Source organism: Stegostoma tigrinum, chromosome 10 (assembly GCF_030684315.1).
Source record: "Stegostoma tigrinum isolate sSteTig4 chromosome 10, sSteTig4.hap1, whole genome shotgun sequence".
In the NCBI taxonomy this organism is placed as follows: Eukaryota; Metazoa; Chordata; class Chondrichthyes; order Orectolobiformes; family Stegostomatidae; genus Stegostoma; species Stegostoma tigrinum.
This window is the reverse complement of record NC_081363.1, coordinates 40450848-40471708: the sequence shown is the minus strand read 5'-3', so window position 1 is coordinate 40471708 and position 20861 is coordinate 40450848. Positions and strand designations below refer to the sequence as shown.

The following is a 20861-nucleotide window of genomic DNA, read 5'->3' as shown; positions in this document are numbered from 1 at the left end:
CAACTGCATTATAACTTTAGATTCGCTTATTGACTTTTGTAAGAAAGAATTGCTGTATCACTATTCTAGCAAATTGACTTCAATGGTGGTATTTGCCATGAATAAATTATCATTAAATTTACTCTATTCATGTCAAAGGCATCTCCCCATAATGATTTTTGAATTGTTTACAGAAGATTTCTTGAAATTTTGCAATAATCTCTACTTTGGTCATTCCACTGCAATGCAGCATAAAATCTACAGACGATCTGCGAGCTCACAGCTTCTCCCTCGACCAGAGCCCTGAACACTCCCCATCCACTACCGTTCTCCTCCACTTGGCTGAACCTGTTCTCTCACTGAACAATATTTTCTTTAATTAATCTCACTGTCGGCAAGTCAATGGTGTGGCTATGGGCACCTGCATGGATACCAGTTATGCCTGCCTCTTTATGGGGTAGGTGGAACAATCCTTGTTCCAGTCCTACACTGGCCCCCTCCCAAAACTCTTTTCTCAGTACATTGACAACTGCTTCTGTACTGCTTCATGTTCCAGCTGTGACCTTGAAAAATTTATTCATTTTGCCTCCAATTTCTACCCCTGTATAATTTTCACATTGTCCCTTTCCGACATTTGCCTTCCTTTCTTTAACCTCACTGTCTCCATTTTGGGGAATAAACTGTCCATTGCCATCTGCTACAAAGCCACTGACTCCCACAGCTACCTTCACTGCAGCTCTTCACACACACATCCTGCAAGATTCTCCCAATTTCTTCACCTACATCACATCTGTTCAGATGATGCCACCTTCCAAAACAGTTTTGTTGACATGGCTTGCTTCTACACCCATGGTTTCCTGCCCATTGTGGTTGACTGTGCCCTCAACTGTGTCTGACCTATCACTTGTGCTTATGCCCTTGCCCCTTCCCAACACTCACAACAGCATGATCGGGACCCCCTCATCCTGGCTTTTCATCACACCAGCCTCTGCATTCAAAGGATCATTCTCCGGCATTTCACGCAGCTCCAGCAGAACGTCACCACCAAACACATATTCCTCTCACTCCCCCTGTCTGCATTTCACAGGCACCATTCCTTCCAGAGCATCCTAGTTCTATCCATGACCAACAACACCACCCCCCCTTCCCACACCACCTTCCCATGTAACCATAGAGAGTGCAACACCTGCCCCTTCACCTCCTGCCTGCCCACCATCCTAAACAGCCTTTACAGGTGAAGCAGCATTTCACCTGTACCTCCTCCAATCTTGTATATTGTATTCGCTGCGTCCAACGGGGCCTAGTCTACATTAGAAAAACAAAACATAGACTGGGTGACCACTTTGCAGAATGCCTCTGGTCTCTACACAGTCATGACCCCAGTCATTTTAAGTGTCCACCTTGCATGCTCATTTTCTATCCTTGGCATGCTGCAGTGCCCCAGCGAATTACAGGGCAAACTGGAGGGGCAACATCTCATCTTCAGACTTTATAGCTTTCTGGATTTAATATTGTGTTCAACACCTTCAAATTGTGAACCAACTCACATTTCTTCCCTTTCTCTTACATTTACTTGTTACATTCTCCCATTTCTTCCCCTTTACCTTATTACATTTTCCATCACTATGTCCTCTCTCCCCTCACCCCACCCCATTGAGACTGTCTGCCTCTTTCAAGTCTGGTAGTCAGACACCCCATTATTTTCCCATTCTCACATTCCAATCACTTAATCTGAACTATGAACATCTTTATCAGCACTCTACAATCCAGCAGCCCCACACACATTCCCCCTCCCAACTGCTGTATAGCGTAAATGGCGTCCCCTCCACACTTCACCAACTCTGATGAAGTCATCTAGTCTCAAAATAAAAACCGAAAGAACTGCAGATGCTGTAGACTCAAAACACTAGCTTGCTGTCTCTTCATAAATGCTGCTTGACCTGCTGTGATCTCCAGCATGTGTGGTTTCCAAGACAAATTCCAGCATCTGTAGTAATTTTCTCCTATAAAAACAATCAAGTAATTTTGCTCTTTTATCAAACTGTGACATAAGCACAGGAGAAAAATGTAAGTTTTCCAAACAAATTCATGTAGAATTTTTACATTGTCCAACTCAAAGTAGGGAGAGAAGGATCGCCTGTGAACACTTTTGTGGCTACAGCTTTAGTTTGATTACAAGAATAAGAGTATTGAGATCTTATGTAGAAAAAATAGAATCACACAAAAGCTGTAGCTACAAAAATGGATACAAAGGATCATTCCTTTAGTAATTTGCTCATGTAGATATACTAAGTTAATTTTTAAAGTGTATTTTCTGAAATAGTGAGCTTTTTGATGAAGCAAATGTGATAATTGAAGAAAGATATTTCACAGCTTTCAGTGATACTTCTCAGATGCTCCCACCAAACAACTGAGTATGCAATGGTGTTTTGGTGCCACTGGACTATCAATCCATATAAGGCGAATATCCTGGGACATGGCGTTGAATACTACCAAAGTAGATGGTGAAACTTTGAATTTGGTACAGCCTAGAATAATGTTGATTATCTGGCCTTCCTTTAGGAAAGGAAATCAGCCATCTTTATTTAGTCTGGCCTCAACTTGTTGCCCTCTGAAATGACCTAGCAAGTCACTCAGTTCAAGGGTAGCTAGAGACAAGTAATAAATGCTGGCTAGCCAGTGATGCCCATCTCCTATGAGTGAATAAAGTAAAAACCTTCCTCTAGCCGCAGCTCTGCATCTTCATGAAAATTCAACCCAGAAGTTGCTGATGGTTTATAAGGGAATGCCGGTGAACGCTGACAGTTTTGCTTCACACCATTATTTTAAAAGTTCTTAACTAGGAGCAGAGTATATAGATTGTATAAATATATTTAAATATGACTAGATCCTGCTCTTGTAGCCTAAGATTTCTCTTTATTCCTACTGCTTGTGATTCCCCAGTCAGAATCATCTTCAATGTACTCAAAGATTTAATTACATTCATTCAAAAATACTGTAAAATTGTTCCTTTGGAATTACTCACATGTAGTCTGGGATTTGTACATAGCCGTAATATTGAGCCTGAGTCCAAACTTCCCCTAAGTAAGGCATTTATATTGCAAGAAAATAAAGTTTTTAGTTTTTCATTAGCTTTCAAAGAATCACAATGTATTTGTAACTACTTTTAGACTTCTGACTCCATCTATCAAAATACCTGAGCTTTCTTTACAACTATATTTTTATATTTTGCATTTGTAAGAACTTTGAGTTTTGACATTTCATTCAGTCAGTATTAGGACCATTTCTTTTCTTATTATATATAACCTAGATGTGGATTCATAGGATTAGAAGAAAGCCATTCAGTTAATTGAGTCTTCCCCACCATTCCAGATCATGACTCTCCTTGTTGCCATTTTAATGCACTATCTCCACGTACCTCAATGTCATTAGTCTCCAGAAACCCATGTTTTGTACTGCTTCACTGATTGACCTTCCATGATCCTATGGGATGGAGAATTTCACAACCGTCTGAGTGAAAAAATTCCTTCTCGTCTTGTTCTTAAACTGAGGCCTGACCCTTATCCGGAGCTATGTCCTCTGGTTTTAAAGACACTAGCTAGGGTAAACATCCTGCCTATATTCACCCTGCAATTTCTGTTTTTGGTTAATCTCATTAGTTACCTAATCCACCCCAATGACATTTCTTACATATAATTCCATTCCCATTTTACAATGTGCTGTTCTTAGAACAACCCACCATTCAGTGGATTTTCCAGAATTCACAGGCATCCCTTGTGACCACATCATCTTTAAAAGCAATTGTACACCTGCACCAGCACTGTCGGCCCATTTTCCCTGGACGTGGCAGACAGGGGGAAATTGGTGCCCCACCGTCTGGGCAGGGACCTGGAGGACCTGCTGGTGCAGATTGAGTTTGTCCCTTTCCCTCAACTGGCAATGGAGGCTGCAGACCAAGATTACCACCTGGGTCAGTAGAGTTTCAGCTGTCTGAAAGAATGCCCAGTACTGTAGGAAGAAAGTTAATTACATTCTCCATTTCACTCTTGTAAATCCACCATACTCTTTACAATACCTTGCACTCACTCTATCTTTGCTATTGTATCGAAGTCCCACCAAGACTTGCAATCTACCACTCTCACGAATACCTGCAATATTTTCCCTCACTCCATGTTACACAACCAACTCTGATATCACTAACCTTAGGTGCCCCCTGAGCTACCTACTTACTCACTCCAGTCACCTCCCCACCTGCACCAAAAGTAATTGCTATGCCACCTCCTTGAATACCTGCTTCTCTTTCATTCCAGGATGAAAGCAGCCCTTAGTAGGACAGAAAAATGTAAGACATTGTGGGCTGCCCAGTATTCATCTCCTCAGCCATTATGTGGAAAACATCCTGACTGTGACCATCCTGAATGGCTGACTGACCATTTCCAATACCCTGGACTGATATTAAAGGCTTCTCTTGACTTATTTGCCAGGATCTCCTGAGCGAAGGCCATCCCCCTTGAACAGGATGAGGACTGCTATTAACCATTAAAAACTTCATTCCTTTATCCGAGACAGCAGGACAGAGGCAATATAAGCTCCTTATCTCTGGCTGAGGGGTGGGGGGGGGGGCAAAGCACAAAAATGCAAGGCAAAGAAATGCAAGGCACGGATGCTGTGTATCTCCAATTAGGCAGGGAATAAGTGAGTGCTATGACAACAAGCAAACAGCCCAAAGTTGTAGCCTGGACCAGCCCATGATTTTGGTTCATGTTCCTGAGTACAGTGTACAACATGGGAGTCATTTGGAGCCAGTGGTAAACGGAATTGAACAGGAACCTGGTCTGGTGACATCTAGCTTGTTTGATGAATTTGGTAAATTAGAAAACTGAATACTAATGAGTCAAATTGGGCCATCCACAAGGTGTTTAACAAGTAAGATTCCTTCTCAATTGGCAACTCATTGCTGCAGAGCGAGAAACTTGCCACAGGCTTATGAAAAGCATAAAAGATCAAGTGAGATGCTCCTGACATTTAATCAGCCTTGCTGGACTTCCAATTCTATTACAAACCGCAGCATAACCAATGTCAGGCAGTCCACCAGACACCCATTATATGCCATGTTCTAGACCATTTAGCTAGCCTGTCAAGTCATTTTGAAGCCTTATATTCATAGAATTGATAGCCCACACCAACTTCCAAGCAACCCACCCAGACCCATTCCCCAAACCCACCTAATCTACACATCCCTGAACACTGTGGGAAATTTAGCATGGCCAGTCCACCTAGTCTGCACATCGTTGGAGTGTGGGAGGAAACCCACAGAGACACAGGGAGAATGTGCAAACTCCACAGACAGTTGCCCCAGGGGGATTTGAACCCAAGCCCCTTGTGCTGTGAGGCAGTAGTGCTAACCACTGAGCCATCGTGCTGCCCTCACAATATTTCCCTCACAATTTATGTTCTCACTTAGTTGGGGTGCCATCCACAAATCTGGAATTATAATAATTGGTTTCCACATCCAAATCATTTGCATAGGTTATAAACAGCTCTGGATCTATTGCTGATCCTTGCGGTACCCTGCTGGTTACAGCCTGATATCCAGAGAATGATCTGCTTACTGTTAGTCTCTGATTTCATGACTATGAAACAATTCACAATGCATACAAATATATTCCCCTACAATTCCATCTGTGCTAATTTAATTTGGTACAACCTTGGAGTTTGCAATGACAATGTAATAAATAGTGGGCACAGTAGTAGCAGATTTCTAGAAGAAATTGACAGACTGCAGAAATGGTCAGACCCATCCTGGGTGTAAATTAATGTAATAGATGTGAAGTAGCGCACTTAGGGAGGAACATGGGAAGGCAGTATAATCTAAATATTTTGAAGGGAGGCCAAGTGCAGAAGGACTTTGGTACGCATATTTACATATAGTTGAAAGTGACAGAACAAATTGATAAAGTGGTTAAGAAAGTGGATTGGATACTTTATAAGTACAAGCACTGCAAACCAAAGCAAGGAAACCATGTTAAACCTTTACAATTTTCCATTTAGGTTTCATTAGGAGTATTGTGTACATTTTTGGGCACCGCACGTTGAGGTGAATGTCAAAATCCTGGAGAAGGTGCTGAGTAAAACAGTGGCTGATACTGAGATTGAGGAAGTTTATTTATCTGACAAAATTGGAAAAGTTGGGACTGCTTTCCTTATGGCAGAAAAAGTTAAGGGAAGCAAAAACAGAGATTGCTGGAAAAGCTCAGCTGGTTTAACAGCATCTGTAGAGAGAAATTAGAGTTAACATCTCAGGTCCTGTGTCCCTTCCTCAAAGCTAATGGTAGCTAGGAAAATGTTAGTTTAGATTTGCAGAAGATAGGGTGTGGTGAGGGAGTAAGGAGTCAACAGTGAAATTAATGTCAGCGTACAAGAAAAATGATTGGAATAGAAATCCTGTCAGAGAGAGGAGTAGAACTTCTTCAAGATGGGTATGCCCAGAAGAGAAGTGGCAGTGAGTTACAGGGGAATTTAGGAGAGATCTAATAGAGGTTTTCAAAACTGCAGGATTTTAACAGAGCAAGAAGAGAAATCTTGGGAAAGAGTTTAAGTTAAAAATAATTAGAAAACAAACTAACAGTGAATGAGGAGAATTTTCTTCACAATGTCTGAAAAGATGTGGTTTCTAATTTTATTCAAATTTTTAAAAGGCAAGTGAACATTTACTTGAAGAGGAATAAAATACACGACTCTTGAAGAAAGCTGAGGTTTGGTATTGAATTAGACAACTGTTTCAAAGAGCTGGCACAGGGATGACTAAGTGACCTCTTACTGTGCTGCAAGATGCTTTGATCTGAAATGTTCGGGATATACCTTCAAGATTGTTCTGCATACATTAATTTATATCTCGTGATAAGCATGTGTGCATCCTTCTGGGCTTGTGTCTTCCATTCTCTCTGCTCTCACTTTGTCTCTGTCCCTTTCTGCCTGTGTTCATGTCTCTGTCTTCTGTCTTTATTGATCTTAGATCTGTCATTGAATCATAGAATCCCCTGCTGCGTGGAATATGGTCTTTCAGTCCACCAAGTCTACGGTGACCCTCCAAAGATCCCGCTCAGACCCACCCCGCTACCCTAACCGTGTAACCCTGCATTTCCCATTGCTCTCCCACAAAGCCACATCTGTGGACACTATGAGGCAATTTAGCTTGGCCAATCCACCTAACCTGTACACCTTTAGACTGTGGGAGGAAACCAGAGCACCTGGAGGAAACCCACGTAGACACTGGGAGAATATGCAAACTGCACACTCTTGAAGAAATAGAAGTTACCTTTTCTGATTAACACACTTACAAGTAATGTATGATCTGAACCTTAATGTTTGGGAGAGCAGCTTTCAAAAGTCATTTCTTTTCCCTTTTATTTTAAAACGGTCCCTCAAATTAAGTTGAAGAAAGGCACTATAAGTCTTCTTGCCATTATGTCATTTTAATATCCTTTTGAAGCTGATGGAATTGTTATAAACAAGACCAAAAGTAGTCAATGCTTTTCAAAAAAAATCAACAAAAACAGCTTTTTTATGATTTATTTATATGGTGCTCAAATGACCTCACTATGGATGTGAGTTTGCTGGCTGAGCTGGAAGGTTAGTTTTCAGACGTTTCGTCACCATTCTAGGTAACATCATCAGCGAGCCTCCGATGAAGTGCTGGTGTTATGTCCCGCTTTCTATTTATCTGTTTAGGTTTTGTCGCTTCGTCGGAGGCTCATTGTTGATGTTACCTAGAATGGTGACGAAACATCTGAAAACTAACCTTACAGCTCCGCGAGCAAACTCACATCCAGAACCTCAACCTGAGCTGCAAATCTTCTCAGACCTCACTATGTACAAATTGACTGCTTTTTTGTCTTTCAGTACAATTGTAACGGCACTTGAAAAGGTACCTCATTTACTGTGAGACATGCTGGGGTATTCCCAAAACATTACAGACAATACATATAAGCAAAGTTCTTCCATTGCAAAAAAAAATCTACAACAAGCACGTAATCAAAATATGCCATTACTTACATAACTGATTTTCTCCCATTTCATGCATTTTCTCATTGCTTTTCAGAATACAGGCAACAGTTGAAAAAATATGTTTGTTGCTCATTCTGAAATGCATTTGTACAGTACATATGCTATTTAATGAGTGTTTGAGGTAATATGTTAAGATGTGTAAAGGATTGGCAAACTAATTAAGAAGCACAATTGAGATAATAGGAACATTTTTGGGATAGCACGCTGTCACTAGTGAAGTGCTTCAGGGATTAGTATCGTTAATATACAACATATATTAATGACTTGTACGAAGGAAGTGAATATACTATTGCCAGGTTTGTACATGGCACAAAAAGTCAGGAATGCAAGTAGGGAGGATTATGCAAAGGGTTCTGGAGGCAACTGAACAAGCTAAGTGAGTGGACAAAAACTTGGCAGATGGAATATAACACAGGAAAATTTGAGATTTTGCACTTTGGCTGGAAGAATAGAAGAATAACTGCAAATTTAGAAGGTAATGGATAAGGCAAATGGACTATTGGCCTTTATTTCAAAGGGAGTGGAGTATAACAGTTGTTAAGTCTTGCTAAATTATAGAAGGCAGTGGTCAGACCACGCCTGGAATACAGTAAATAGCTTTAATTCACTTATCTAAGGAAAGATATACTGGAATTAGAGGCAGTCAAGACAAAGTTCACTTGGTTTATTTTGGGTAGGAAGGGATTTTCTTATGCAGTACAGTTGAGTAGGTTATTTTGGGTAGGGAGGGATTTTCTTATGCAGTACAGTTGAGTAGGTTAGGCTAATCGGAGTTTAAAAGTATGAGAGGAAAGTACTGAAACATAGCATTCTTAGAGAGCTTGACCAATGCAAATGTGGAGAGGTTGTTTCCCCTTGTGGAAGAGTCTAGGCATAATTAGAGGGCATAATTCCAGAATGGTTGGGGGGGGGGGTGGGGGTTGCCCATTTAAGGCAAAAATGAGGAGGAATTTCTCCTATCAGAGGGTAGTGAGTCTGGAATTCTTTATTGCCACCATTTATCAAGGCTTGGTCATTAAGTATATTCAAGGCTGAGATATCTAGATTTGTAATCAATAATGAAATCAAGGGTTATAGGGATTAGGCAGGAAAATGAAGTTGCGGATTATCAGATGATCTGTGATTTCATTGAATGGTGGAGTAAACTCAATGGGCTGAATGGCCTACTTCTGCTTTTACATCTTAAGGTCTTACTGTCTAGTTTCCCAAGTTGGCTTTTATCTTGAACTGATGTAATCCATTTGATGAAAAATTTCCCACAGTGGTATTAAATGAAGAATTTCAGGATCTTGACTCAGCACTGGTCAAGGAAAGCAATTTATATCCACTCGGCATTATCTGTGACTCTGAGAGGAACTTGATGATGATAGCACTCTGATAATATTGCTGCTCTTGTCCTTTTAGATGGTAGAGGTCATAGTGAAGGACGCACTGTTGAAATATATTTGATGAGTTACTGCAGTGCAGCATAGTCCGGCAGAAAGCTGCTCTGAAAAAGACAAGAAAACCCATCAACTTTGGCGCATTACGTATCTAAAGTTTTATCTTCATACTTTGTATGAGGTCAGTTGCAATATTTAATATTTTACATACATTGTTTAAAATTGGTATATGTGTATGAATGTAAAATTATATACAACTGTTTAGACAATAATAATATATAATTTTCAGTTAGACTGACACTCTCAAATCCCTACTTTGGTAATCAGTTTGCACATTAGCAGCACAAGTTATCTGGTTTATTAGCCTGAAATGAAAGCATTTTCAGGCAAAAATAAATTATCCTCAAGGGGGCATATGAGGTCCACATGAGCATGTAAGATTTACATGTTAATGCTGGTGAAGTTTAAAGTTAGTGATATAAAGTATCAGTCACATTAAGATCTTTTATAGTAGTGGCAGGTATTTGCATTTGTTCCAGGATTCTAGAACTGAGAGTCTTAGGATAAAAATTAGTTCCAGACCATTCAAGAGAGATGCTAGAAAGCACTTCTACACACAAAACATGGTAGAGGTTTGGAACACGCTTCCTCAAATGACAGTTGATGCTAAATAAGTTGTTAATTTTAAAACTCACATAAATCCATTTTTGTTAAACAATGGTAAAGGATATGGGTAAAAGGCCGGTGTAAGGACTTAGGCCTCAGAACTGCCATGATCTCATTGAATGGTGGAATAGGCTTGAGGGGCTGAATGGCCTACTCCTGTTCCTCCTGCTCTTATGGTAGGGATGGCTGGCCAGAAAGCGGAGGGGCTGCAGAAACTCTAGACCCAACTATCTACCTAGGTGGTTCAATTGGCCTTGGAATGTTGGTGAAAGGCTTTCTTTTGGTGATGTTTAAGCACAAAGTATTGAAAAGATCAGCACCATTTGCATGTTTTACATAGAATGCACTATCACAGTTATCTGCAAACTGAAGGGTGTGGATATATGGAAGTGACCAAGGTTACAAAGCTTCCCATCCACATAATATTGGTCACTGACATCGGGTGGTAGGTTATTTTTGGGGAGGTGAATGATAACAATCAAGTAGATAATGTAGAAGTGGGGTAATTACATAACTTTGTTTGACTCTGTTTTGATGATGGCTGTCCACTTCAGATCCTCCACTCAGAAGGATCATGTTTTCATGCAGGAGTCTCAGCGTGGTGTTAAATTTCAATGAGCAACCAAAGGGAATGAAATGACTTGGTCACATCCAATATTGTGGAAAAATTCTAGCTCTTGCTTCTGCCTCTGCTCAGGCACGAAGATCATAGGCTCAGTATTGTGAGCTAGTCGGAAGCTACGCTGGGTTTCTGGAAGGAGATCCTCAGTGGCCGGATGGTTCAAGAGGATGCAGGTCAGGATCTTACCAATGGTGGATAGGAGGGAAATTTCTCTGTAGTTTCCATAAAAGGGTTTCTGAAGAAGGGCCTAGGCCGGAAATGTCAGATTCCCTGCTGTTCTGATGCTGCTTGGCCTGCTGCGTTCATCCAGCTCTACACCTTGTTATCTCAGATTCTCCAGCATTGGCAGTTCCTACTACCCCAAAGATTACCTTGTTGGCTGGAAGTGATTGCACTTGTCATGCTGGTCAGCATACGCCTGAATCCCATGTACCTTCTCCACCCATCAATTGTTCTTCCTGTCACAAATAGGTTGGTGGACTATAGTCTTCAGGAGATGGTACATTGCCATAATTTGCTGGTTATATAGGTGTCTTTGCCAAGTCCCAGAAGGCTGCTCACTTCCACTCAAGAATGTGGATCTGGGTGTAACTGGCATTAAACCAAGCCTGGTTCTTGACATGACTTGAATAAAGTCAGACAGACTGGTAAATTGTGCACAATGACTACTGATTACAAAAGGGATCAGACAGGGGGGTTGTGTCTGGCGCCAACACTCTTTGGTGTATTTTTCCCTTTGCTCATCCCATATGTCTTGAATGAATGTGCCTAGGACAGCAAATGTAAGTTGCTCTCCATTTGACTGAATGTAGATGTCATCAATGGTGGGCATTTGATCCAGTGCACTGTGCAACTATGCTGGAACTCATCCTGTTGTTTCAGATCTTTCAAGACAGGCACATTCAGCTTTCTCTGACTAGTATTTTTGGCCTTTCAGAGTCTGGGCACTTAATTATCATAATTCAGTGCTCTGTCCAGCAATGTAAACTCTCCACAGCTCTTGTGACAAGCACACCTCTCAGGTCTCTGCCTCAAACAATGATGTTGACCAGAACATTCCAATGTTTGGACCTCAGGTGCCTCCATGTGGTCTTGAACTGGCTCTTCTCGTGAAAGATCATGACCATCACGAACAGACTAAGTTGGGCATACATGGTCAAGAACAGAATGTTATTGATGTTGGTCTTCCCAACACCGCTTTTGCCACTAGTTCCAACTAAAACTTGTAGTCATGTCTAATTTGGGTGTTAAAGTCACCGAGAAGAATTCTTGTTGTCCCTGAGGAATGAAGCAACGATGCCATCAAGATTGAGGTAGATCCTTTCCTTGACTTCTTAATTGGAACCTAATTTTGGTGTGTGTGCGCTGATGACAGTGGTATGGCATGTTGGTTATGGCTGAGATGTAGGTGTAATTTTATCAGCTTCTCATTGACCCTCAATGGTAGTTCAGAGAGTGAAGCAAAGATCCTGTTCTCACGGCAGAACCGACTCTGTGATGGGGGGAGTGACAGTCGGACTTCCTTTTCCAGAGGTGTGCCCTCCACTGGCTTCCCTCAGGTAACCCTCCCAGTGAGGTGGGTTTTACTAAGATTAACGATGTCAATGCTGTGCCTGGGCCATGATTTATCCTTTTAGGTGAACAGACTTTGGGTTGTCAAGTGACTCATTTCCATGTTCCAAGATTAGTTTTATTTCGTTATAACCGCAGGATTTGTAATGGCACTGAGAATGGATTTCCAAGGCAGCAGAAAGATGGGGCAGTTCATTTTAATGGGCACATTTCTAGATTCCTCCCCATTCAATGGGAGCAGAAGGTATTTTGAAGAGGTCTGCTAATTCATGGATGAAGCTGCCAAAAGGCATTCCTGACCCAACATGGATGCCCAATAATCATGATATATGGTGTGCAGAGCCACGTCTGGAAGCCTCCAAATATCACAGCTGATTTGGGGGAGACAATGAACCAGTGATATTATCACTGGGCTGTTAACCCAGAGAGCCAAGTAATGTTCTGGGAACCCAACTGAATTATTGAATTCAACTTTTATAAAAATTGGGATTAAGAGTATAATAATGACCATGAAACCATTGCCAATTGTTGAAAAAATCCATCTACTCCTGTTCATTCCTGTCCTTTCAGGAAGGAAACTGTGATGCTTACCTGGCCTGGCCTACATGTGATTCCAAACCCACAGCAATATGAATGGCTTTCAACTGCCTTCTGGGTAATTAGGTATGAGCAATAAATTCTGGCCTAACCAATGACATCTACATCCTATGAATAAATAAATAAATAAAAACTCTGTTGGCAATCCAGGACCTGTGAGTTCGTGATCCTGTCCTGCCAAGAGATGTTGAGGATACGTATTTTTCTCTTGCCCAGATGTTGAGTATACGTATTTTTCTCTTGCCCAGCATATGTAGTCCATGTCTCACCACTGTTTGGGAGCACCCTAAGGGTTCAGGCTTTGTTGTCTTACTGTTTCAATCAGGTTGCTGTTGTTTCTCACTCACTTGCTGAGTTTGTACGTAATAATTAAAACGTGTTGAGTTGACTTTGGCATCAAGCGACAAAAGCTGTTGATTGTATTGCCCAAATACATGAAGCTATCAACAATTTCCAATGTAGGTACATGGCAACATCCTAGACCATGATATTTGTCTTGCTGATGAAGAAAACACTTCCTGTGCATGAAAACATCTATCCTTTTGATGCTTCATGCACCCTTATCTTCTATATCATGGGATCAAGGTAGAACAGCTTTCCATCAGTTCAAATAGGTAAGTAGACATCCTACGTTGCTGGTGTGAAGACATATGGGATGAGCAAAGGGAAAAGTGCACCGAAGAGTGTTGGTGCCAGACACAACCCCCCCTCCCCACCCCCCCCCCACCCCCGCCCAACCGATCCCTTTTGTAATCAGTAGTCATTGTGCACAATTTACCAGTCTGTCTGTCTTTATTCAAGTGGTTCTTTTGCATTCAGAGTCTTCTCACTTGTATCTCTCTTGTAATTAATGACAGCCCACTGTTTGGCTTCAATAATAGGTTCCATCACAATGATGTTAGCCTTGAACCAGTCATCAGTTTTATGCTGTTGCTTCCCATATGTTGAAAATACAGTATTGTAGATAGTATCTCAAAATATGTTTCATTTTGCTCTGCACTTTATGTGGGAATGCCAGAAAGATCTGTTCAATAAAGCTGAGGGCCTGTTGGCTTTTATCTGGGTAAGCAGTATGGCCAATGTTGATACACGATAGCATTTCTATCTTTCTCAAATAGTCTCTGTCCATTCTCAGACGGGATGACTGAGGCAGGAAGACCATAACTCATATTGTGCTCACACTCTTGCATTGAAATCCCCATGCTTAGTCTTTTCACCCGTACACAGGACTTATCACATCAAGCTGTTGATGCACTGCTGATTATTTTAAATTATTTAATTAACTAGTAATTGTTTAAAATTATTCTTGTACCATATATTTATTTTCATAAATTGTGAATAGTCATGAGATGCATAATTGTAAATAATAAGGAATATAAATAATAATATTAAAGTATTAATTTCCTTAAATATCAAAGTTTATTATTGTTTCCAAATGCATCATTGGGACAAGTATTTAAATCATTTACACAGCTGTAAAACCTACCAGTCATTCTTAACCCAAATGCTATGATGATTGCAATAAAAAGGAATACAGTACTTTTTCAATTATACACACAACCTATCTTAATGACACTAAATTGCCTTAAATAATTAAAACTCAGAGTAATTGATCCATTATGATCCATTACCTAACTGGCAGCATATTTTCCTACAGTACATTAGCAACTGTATTTCAAAAGCTGCAAAGCAAGTTCAGGGAAATGAAAGGCACTGGACAAGATTTATGAACCCAACAAAGTCATAATGTGGACAGAGCCTGAAGACAGTATTGCTTCTCAGTATGACAGCAAGAACTGCAGATGCTGCAGTCAGAGATAACAAAGTGTGGAGCTGGAGGAACACAGCCGGCCAGGCAGCATCAGAGGATCAGGAAAGTTGATGTTTTGGGTCGGGACCCTTCTTTAGAAATCTGAATTTCTGCAGAAGGGTCCTGACCTGAAGCGTCAGCTTTCCTGTTCTTCTGATACTGCCTGACCTGTTGTGTTCCTCCAGCTCCACAGTTTGCTTCTCAGTATGCTGGTTTTCCAAGTTCCTTCCTGTTCAGCCTGGCCAAGGTAGGTTTGGGACTGGATTAAGAGTGCTGAAAGGAGTCCAACTGGGATTTCTCAGTCAGCTTGCAATTGTCTAATGCAAGGAAGAACTGTTTGCCTGGAAGTGGATACCTAGTTGCAGAACAGGCAATCAGTATTCCAGGCAGGTCTACAAGCTCCTGCCTGCCTGGGTGCAGCCGCAGCTGAATGTCACCCTTTGAAGGGATTTCATCCCCCGCCCTGATATCCAACCTCCCAGTTCTTCTCCAGATCTGGAAGTAAAAGCTAGGTTCAGTAAAGGAACCATGAAACTGTCATTGATTGTAAAAGTTCACAAATATACTGTGAACCTGATTGGCTTTTACAATCTTATCTTATATAGCCTATATGTGACTCCAGATCTATTGCAATGTAATTGACTCTTACCTCTCCTCTAAAATGACCTAACAAACTGCTTCATGCTTGGGCAATTAGGGATGGGCAGAAAACACTGTCCTCGTTGCATTAAAATAAATCCTCACCCTGACAGTGGTGATCTCATTGTGTTTTCTGATTTTTATTTACATTTTTTAAAATTAAACGATTTTTCTAATTAACCTGTTCAGAGGTGTTATTGCACATTGCTGGAGCAGGTGGGACTTGATCCTGGGCCTCCTGGTCCAGCAACAGGGACACTATCACTGCTGCACAAGAGGGCCTTTTATTTACATTTTTAAATAAATTTGTAAGTGGGCACCTTCATGTTGATGCATACTTTGCTGCAGCTTGCTCTTCTCAAGCTGCAAGTCCTCAGATTCCGTCCTTAATTGGACAGAGAACCTGCCTCCATGCACATCAAAGGTGGGGGGTGAATTTCTTGAAAATCCCAAGTAGGTCATTTTTTCCTCCTAGGGTAGGTCCTGTAGCCCGTAAAAAACTCCAATTCTTGTTTCCAGGACCTAAAACAATATTTCAGTCTACTTCATAAATATATGTCTTTATTAATTTCATAAATGGTTTTAAATCCATAATTGCCTGTAGGAAGCAATGGATTAGAATTTCCAATAAATATTTTGTTTATTTTTCAAGCAATTGGTAATAATTACATTTTAACTGTAATTGCTCTAATGGGAAGGTCAGTAGTGATTAATAATTCAAATTACTTGAGTAGCTGTCTGCATTGATGATGGCTGTTGGCATAAATAGATCGACATGAAGTTGTACTAGAATAGAACTTCAATACAGTAGTATAACTTTAACAATGGGAGGGGTGGATGATGGGAGGTATGGGATGGAGTTGTGGTAGATATGAAGAGGCATTAGATAGCGGTATAACATACTCGAGGTTAACTTTTATGGTTTATATCATAATTTGCACCCCTTAATTAGATTACTCCTGTCTAATAATTCTCTTCCCAAATATTCTTTGCATTTGTTTTATTTCTAAGCATATTCAATAAGCAGATACAAAATATAAGGACAATAATTGATATTTATCTCCTTTTCTTATGTATATTTTATTTAATACACTTTGTTTACTTTGATGTGAAATTGTCAAATTATGCTCCTTTCTATGCGATCTTTCTAAAATAATTTTGTATGACTTACCGTTTAATGAGTTGAATATTTAGCTGTCAATATAAATATCACATTAGAATTTATGTAAAATGCACATGAATAAATCAAGCTTTGGGATCTAAGTCATGTTTACATACATCAACATTAAGTCATGACAGGATAAGCCCTGAAACATTTATTCTACAAAATTTCACCAATCTAATAACCTCTATCGATAAAACAGAATAATTCTTATTTTACTCTGTAAGTATACAGAAAAATCAAAATTAAAACTATACTCTTTTTTGAAAATATGACTTCATAGGTAGGTCATTAATTAGAAAAAAACAGAAGCACTTTCTCCATTCATATTAACTACATATACAGCAATTCTTATATCTCTACCGATTTCATTCCTGACTGGATGGGCAGGTGCTTTGAGTTTGTGCGATTGTCCCAGACTGGACTGACATTGAATAGCATTCTCCACGGGAAAGTGAGTAATTTGAATACTCCATCTTCCTTCATGATGTGATTAAAGTGAGGAAGTCACCATGAAGCAAATGATGGTTGTGAACCAATGACTTATGATTTGGTAGCACAGTGACATGTAACATGGATTCCACAGTCAATGTGAAACAAACACAATCACCGCTAACGTCAAAGAAAACTGTGCACAACTATCCAGTGACCTTATGGCCAGAATTTCCTTTTTCCTGACAGATATTTGATTCTGGTGCCAAGTCAAGGGGATGACTTGGCATGCAGCAACAGCAATATCAGCAAGGAGTTAGACAACCAATGTCATTGAAGTAGTCACACACAGAAAACAGCGGCTTATACCCATTGAATTTTCCTCAAATTTTATTTTGAAATTTCAAGTTACAACATAAACATAACTGTATTTAGATAAAAACAAGAATAGAAAGAAATTGACTTGTAATGAAAGAAAAATAAATTCAAAATAGTTAGGGATTTTCAATCTTTGAGAGAAATTTGATTCTCTACAAACATAAAATACTTTCTTTCCATATTAGTATGTTAAAACCATGATAGATTTTATTCAACAAGATGTAACATTTTCAATACCTTTAAATGAAGCAGTTGAGGTTTTCACCATGATTTTACTGGAAATTGCACTTTGCAGGAACCTCTATATTGCACTCTGCAAGAAAGCATACGCATACTTTTAGCAACTTCTAGCTTTTCATGTTATTGTGTGTATGTCTGAATACTGTTGCTGTCAATTTTAGTGGATTTTAGGCCAATTTTAGGCCACGATCCTTGTTTAAAAATGTAATCCACTTACATTATATTATTGTCTTTAAAATGTTAAATTTAATTTCAGAAGAAGAATAGCTAAAAATGGCTACAAGGGATTTGAAACTAAACTGAAGAACAACAGGAATCCATTTATTTCAGAACTTAATTCTTGTTTGCATGGCAAGTTTTTTTTTGTTGGCAGTTCAACGACAAAGTAAAAAGGTATTGCATTATTCATTTAAGCCCTGCAGAACACAAGTATCACTAATGAATTCTTTTATTACATTGCAAGCACTGTTGCTAAGATCAAGGTTTTAAAAGTACATCCCTGACTCTTTTGTCACAGACCTGTGCTGAAGACTGGCTATTTTTTACAAGACAGAGCTATCACTCATACTCTTTCATCTGAATACGTTCCAATGATCTCACAGCAACACTGGCTAAACTTCAATTTACTTGGTCTCCAATGCACCAAATGGCCTTCTATAGCTATTCTTCTCACGAAACTTAATGGGTGGAAGCTCCATGGCAACCGTCACATATGGCTTCTGTCCCGTTTTCCCTGGTCTCCTTTTAACAAAGTGACATGGCAATCAATGCCCCCTTGAAATCTTTGCAGTTGCTGGTGAGTTGTGAAAACAAAAAGTCATTATGTGGTGCCTAGATCTGTGTAATTGAACGTTGTGGGAACCCTGCCTGAAAAGCACAAAATGTTGCAGTAAATATTAATAAAGAACCATCAAAAAAAATTAAGAATACTTGTATAAATATAAAATTATTTTTGACAGACTTTAAAGCATGCATAATATAACTATTCTATGAATCTCTAAAATAATTAAGAGATTCTGAACAAAGAGCCTCCACAAATACATTTCTGTGGATGAAGCATTAATCTTTAATCATAAATCCTTTGTTGTCAGACTGTACATACAAATTTAAATCTTACTTAATGACCTTTTCCCAGACAACCCCCTGTTGATACCAAGTTGATTATAATCCTCACTGTTAAGATCATTCATTATTACATTTCCAATGACTTGTTTGTGTGAAGCAAAGCAGCACTTTATAAACTCAAGGAGAATTTTCTTCTTTGGTCCAAAACAGGCATGAATGGTTGCTTCAGACTTGATGGGTGTGGGAGTTTGTGGGACATCGTGAAGGCCTGTTGAGAATGTACTTTGTTCTGAGTTGTCTTCATAGTTAGTTAAGCACCCCAGTGTCTGGTACAGCTGAGAGTAGTTTACATGGTGTTCGTCTGCCTATTTGCACTGTAAAATTGTAACTCAGTTTGCAGACTTTACAAACTATTTGATGGTGGTTAAAAATCTTCTATGAACCAGTCAATGAGGTCCATTGACTAATAATACCACACAAGATACCTAGAAATGTAATGTTGCAAGTAGTCTCACATCATCACACAATAATCAAGTTAGCAGTGAAGGCTTCACTTTTGAGGAAGTAATTATTTTAATTAAAGACATTGTCGATATTTTAGTTCTGACACATTTTCATTTTGTAAGCAAAATTGCAAAAGAATGCTTATCTAACATCTGGTACTACACAAGTAGAAATTTCCTCCCATTAAATACTGGATGATTGAAGCTGTCTGGGGTGGCATGAAGCCTGTGACACACATAATGTATATTGACTGAATTAGGATTTGAAATTTTGAATTTCCAATGATGGGTTCAGATATCAACGCAGTGTTGTGTGGTCACAAGATGTCATGCCTCACATGGTGGTTTGTACTTGCAGACCTGAGGTTTTCTTTTCTTAATTCTGGGAAAAGAAGTAGCGGAAGAGAATGGTAACTTGCATGGAGGCTTGGAAGTAGTAAAGGTAAATCAGCGGTAATGGATGGAGATTAGTGTGAAGCGTGATCAGAGGCACTCGGGAGTGGAGAAGAGAAAGGCTTTGCAACCTGAGTGTGGTGATGGTGGATTGGTGGGACAGAAGTTTGAAGGGGATAGGAGGACAGTGGTGGCCAAGAGGTTCTATCATAAAGGTTGCAGTGACCACTTTTGCAACTTCTCTACATGTATACACAGTGCCAGGATTTGGGATTGATGTTGTAGAAGCCTAATGATGGGTGGGCCTTTGGATAGTGGAAATATTTGTAAACTTCACTGATCATTCGTTCTATGGATGAAATTCATGGACATAGTCTCTCTCTTCTCACAGTTCAATTAATGGAATATCTTTGGGGTTTCTTAAACCTAATATTCCGAGAAACTTAGAAGCAAGAAGATGGAATGCAACAAACATAGGCTCTTGTCTGTTAATAACAGAGGCTGCAGTGCCAGCAGCAGACTACACCAGAAGGAGAAGCAGATCAGGAGGCTGCTATCCAGTGAAGGCATTGTGGAAATTGGACACTGGCATCACATCTGACAATCCCAATGTCCTCCTCACAGGGCTCCCACATTTCCAACATCCATAAACTTGAAGTCATCCAAAATTCTATGGCCCAAGTCTTAACTCACACAAAGTCCATCTTACTTATTATACCTGTGATTTTTGACTTACTTTGGCTCCATGTCAAACAATGTCTTGAATTTGAAATTCTCTTGTTTTCAAATCCCTCGGTGGTCTCGCTGTTATAATAATATTCTTCAGCTCCACAACCCACCTGGATTTCAGTGATAATCTAATTCTGGCATCTTGCATAACCCAATTTTACTTACAAAGGGTTGTCATGACTGATTGTCTAGTCCTGACCTATCCCTCCTTATGTGATTTACCTGTTTTATAATGCTCATTTGAAGCACTTTACAATATTGCAATTTGACAAAAATATTATGTCATGAAAATACATTTTATGAGATGAAAATTGAGTTGTAATAAGGTGACTTCTCAGTTTGCATCACTATACCTTCCACATTCCAAACCTTTGAGCTGGTGGCACCATGTTTGTAAAGATCCATCAAGGATAATTCAAGGGAAATGATCAAATTACAGTCATATAATCATATTTACAATCATATACCCATTATCAGGGCATCAAGGCAATCACCTGAGTTTTCTGCTGGTGAAGATGAGCCAGCAAACCTAATTACTTGGATAACAGAACCCTGATTGTGAGGGAAGGATTTCCCAGACATGGTATGATCAAACTACAATTGAAATCCTTCAAGCCTAATCCAT

The 20861-nt window shown here is 39.7% G+C and overlaps 1 protein-coding gene and 1 long non-coding RNA gene across 3 annotated transcripts in view; one reads left to right on the top strand and one right to left on the bottom strand.

Annotated features, from left to right (window-relative positions):
• Positions 1-20861, top strand: part of LOC125455467 (small ribosomal subunit protein eS26) — an 88529-nt gene that overhangs the window by 37914 nt on the left and 29754 nt on the right. The window lies entirely within an intron of this gene.
• LOC125455917 (uncharacterized) overlaps positions 7668-20861 on the bottom strand; it is a 45010-nt gene continuing 31816 nt past the window's right edge. For both annotated transcript variants that reach the window (XR_007248346.2, XR_007248347.2), the window contains exons 2-3: positions 17544-17619; positions 7668-9535 (exon numbers count right to left, since the gene is read on the bottom strand). This is a non-coding gene — a long non-coding RNA (uncharacterized LOC125455917). The remainder of the gene's footprint in view (positions 9536-17543; positions 17620-20861) is intronic.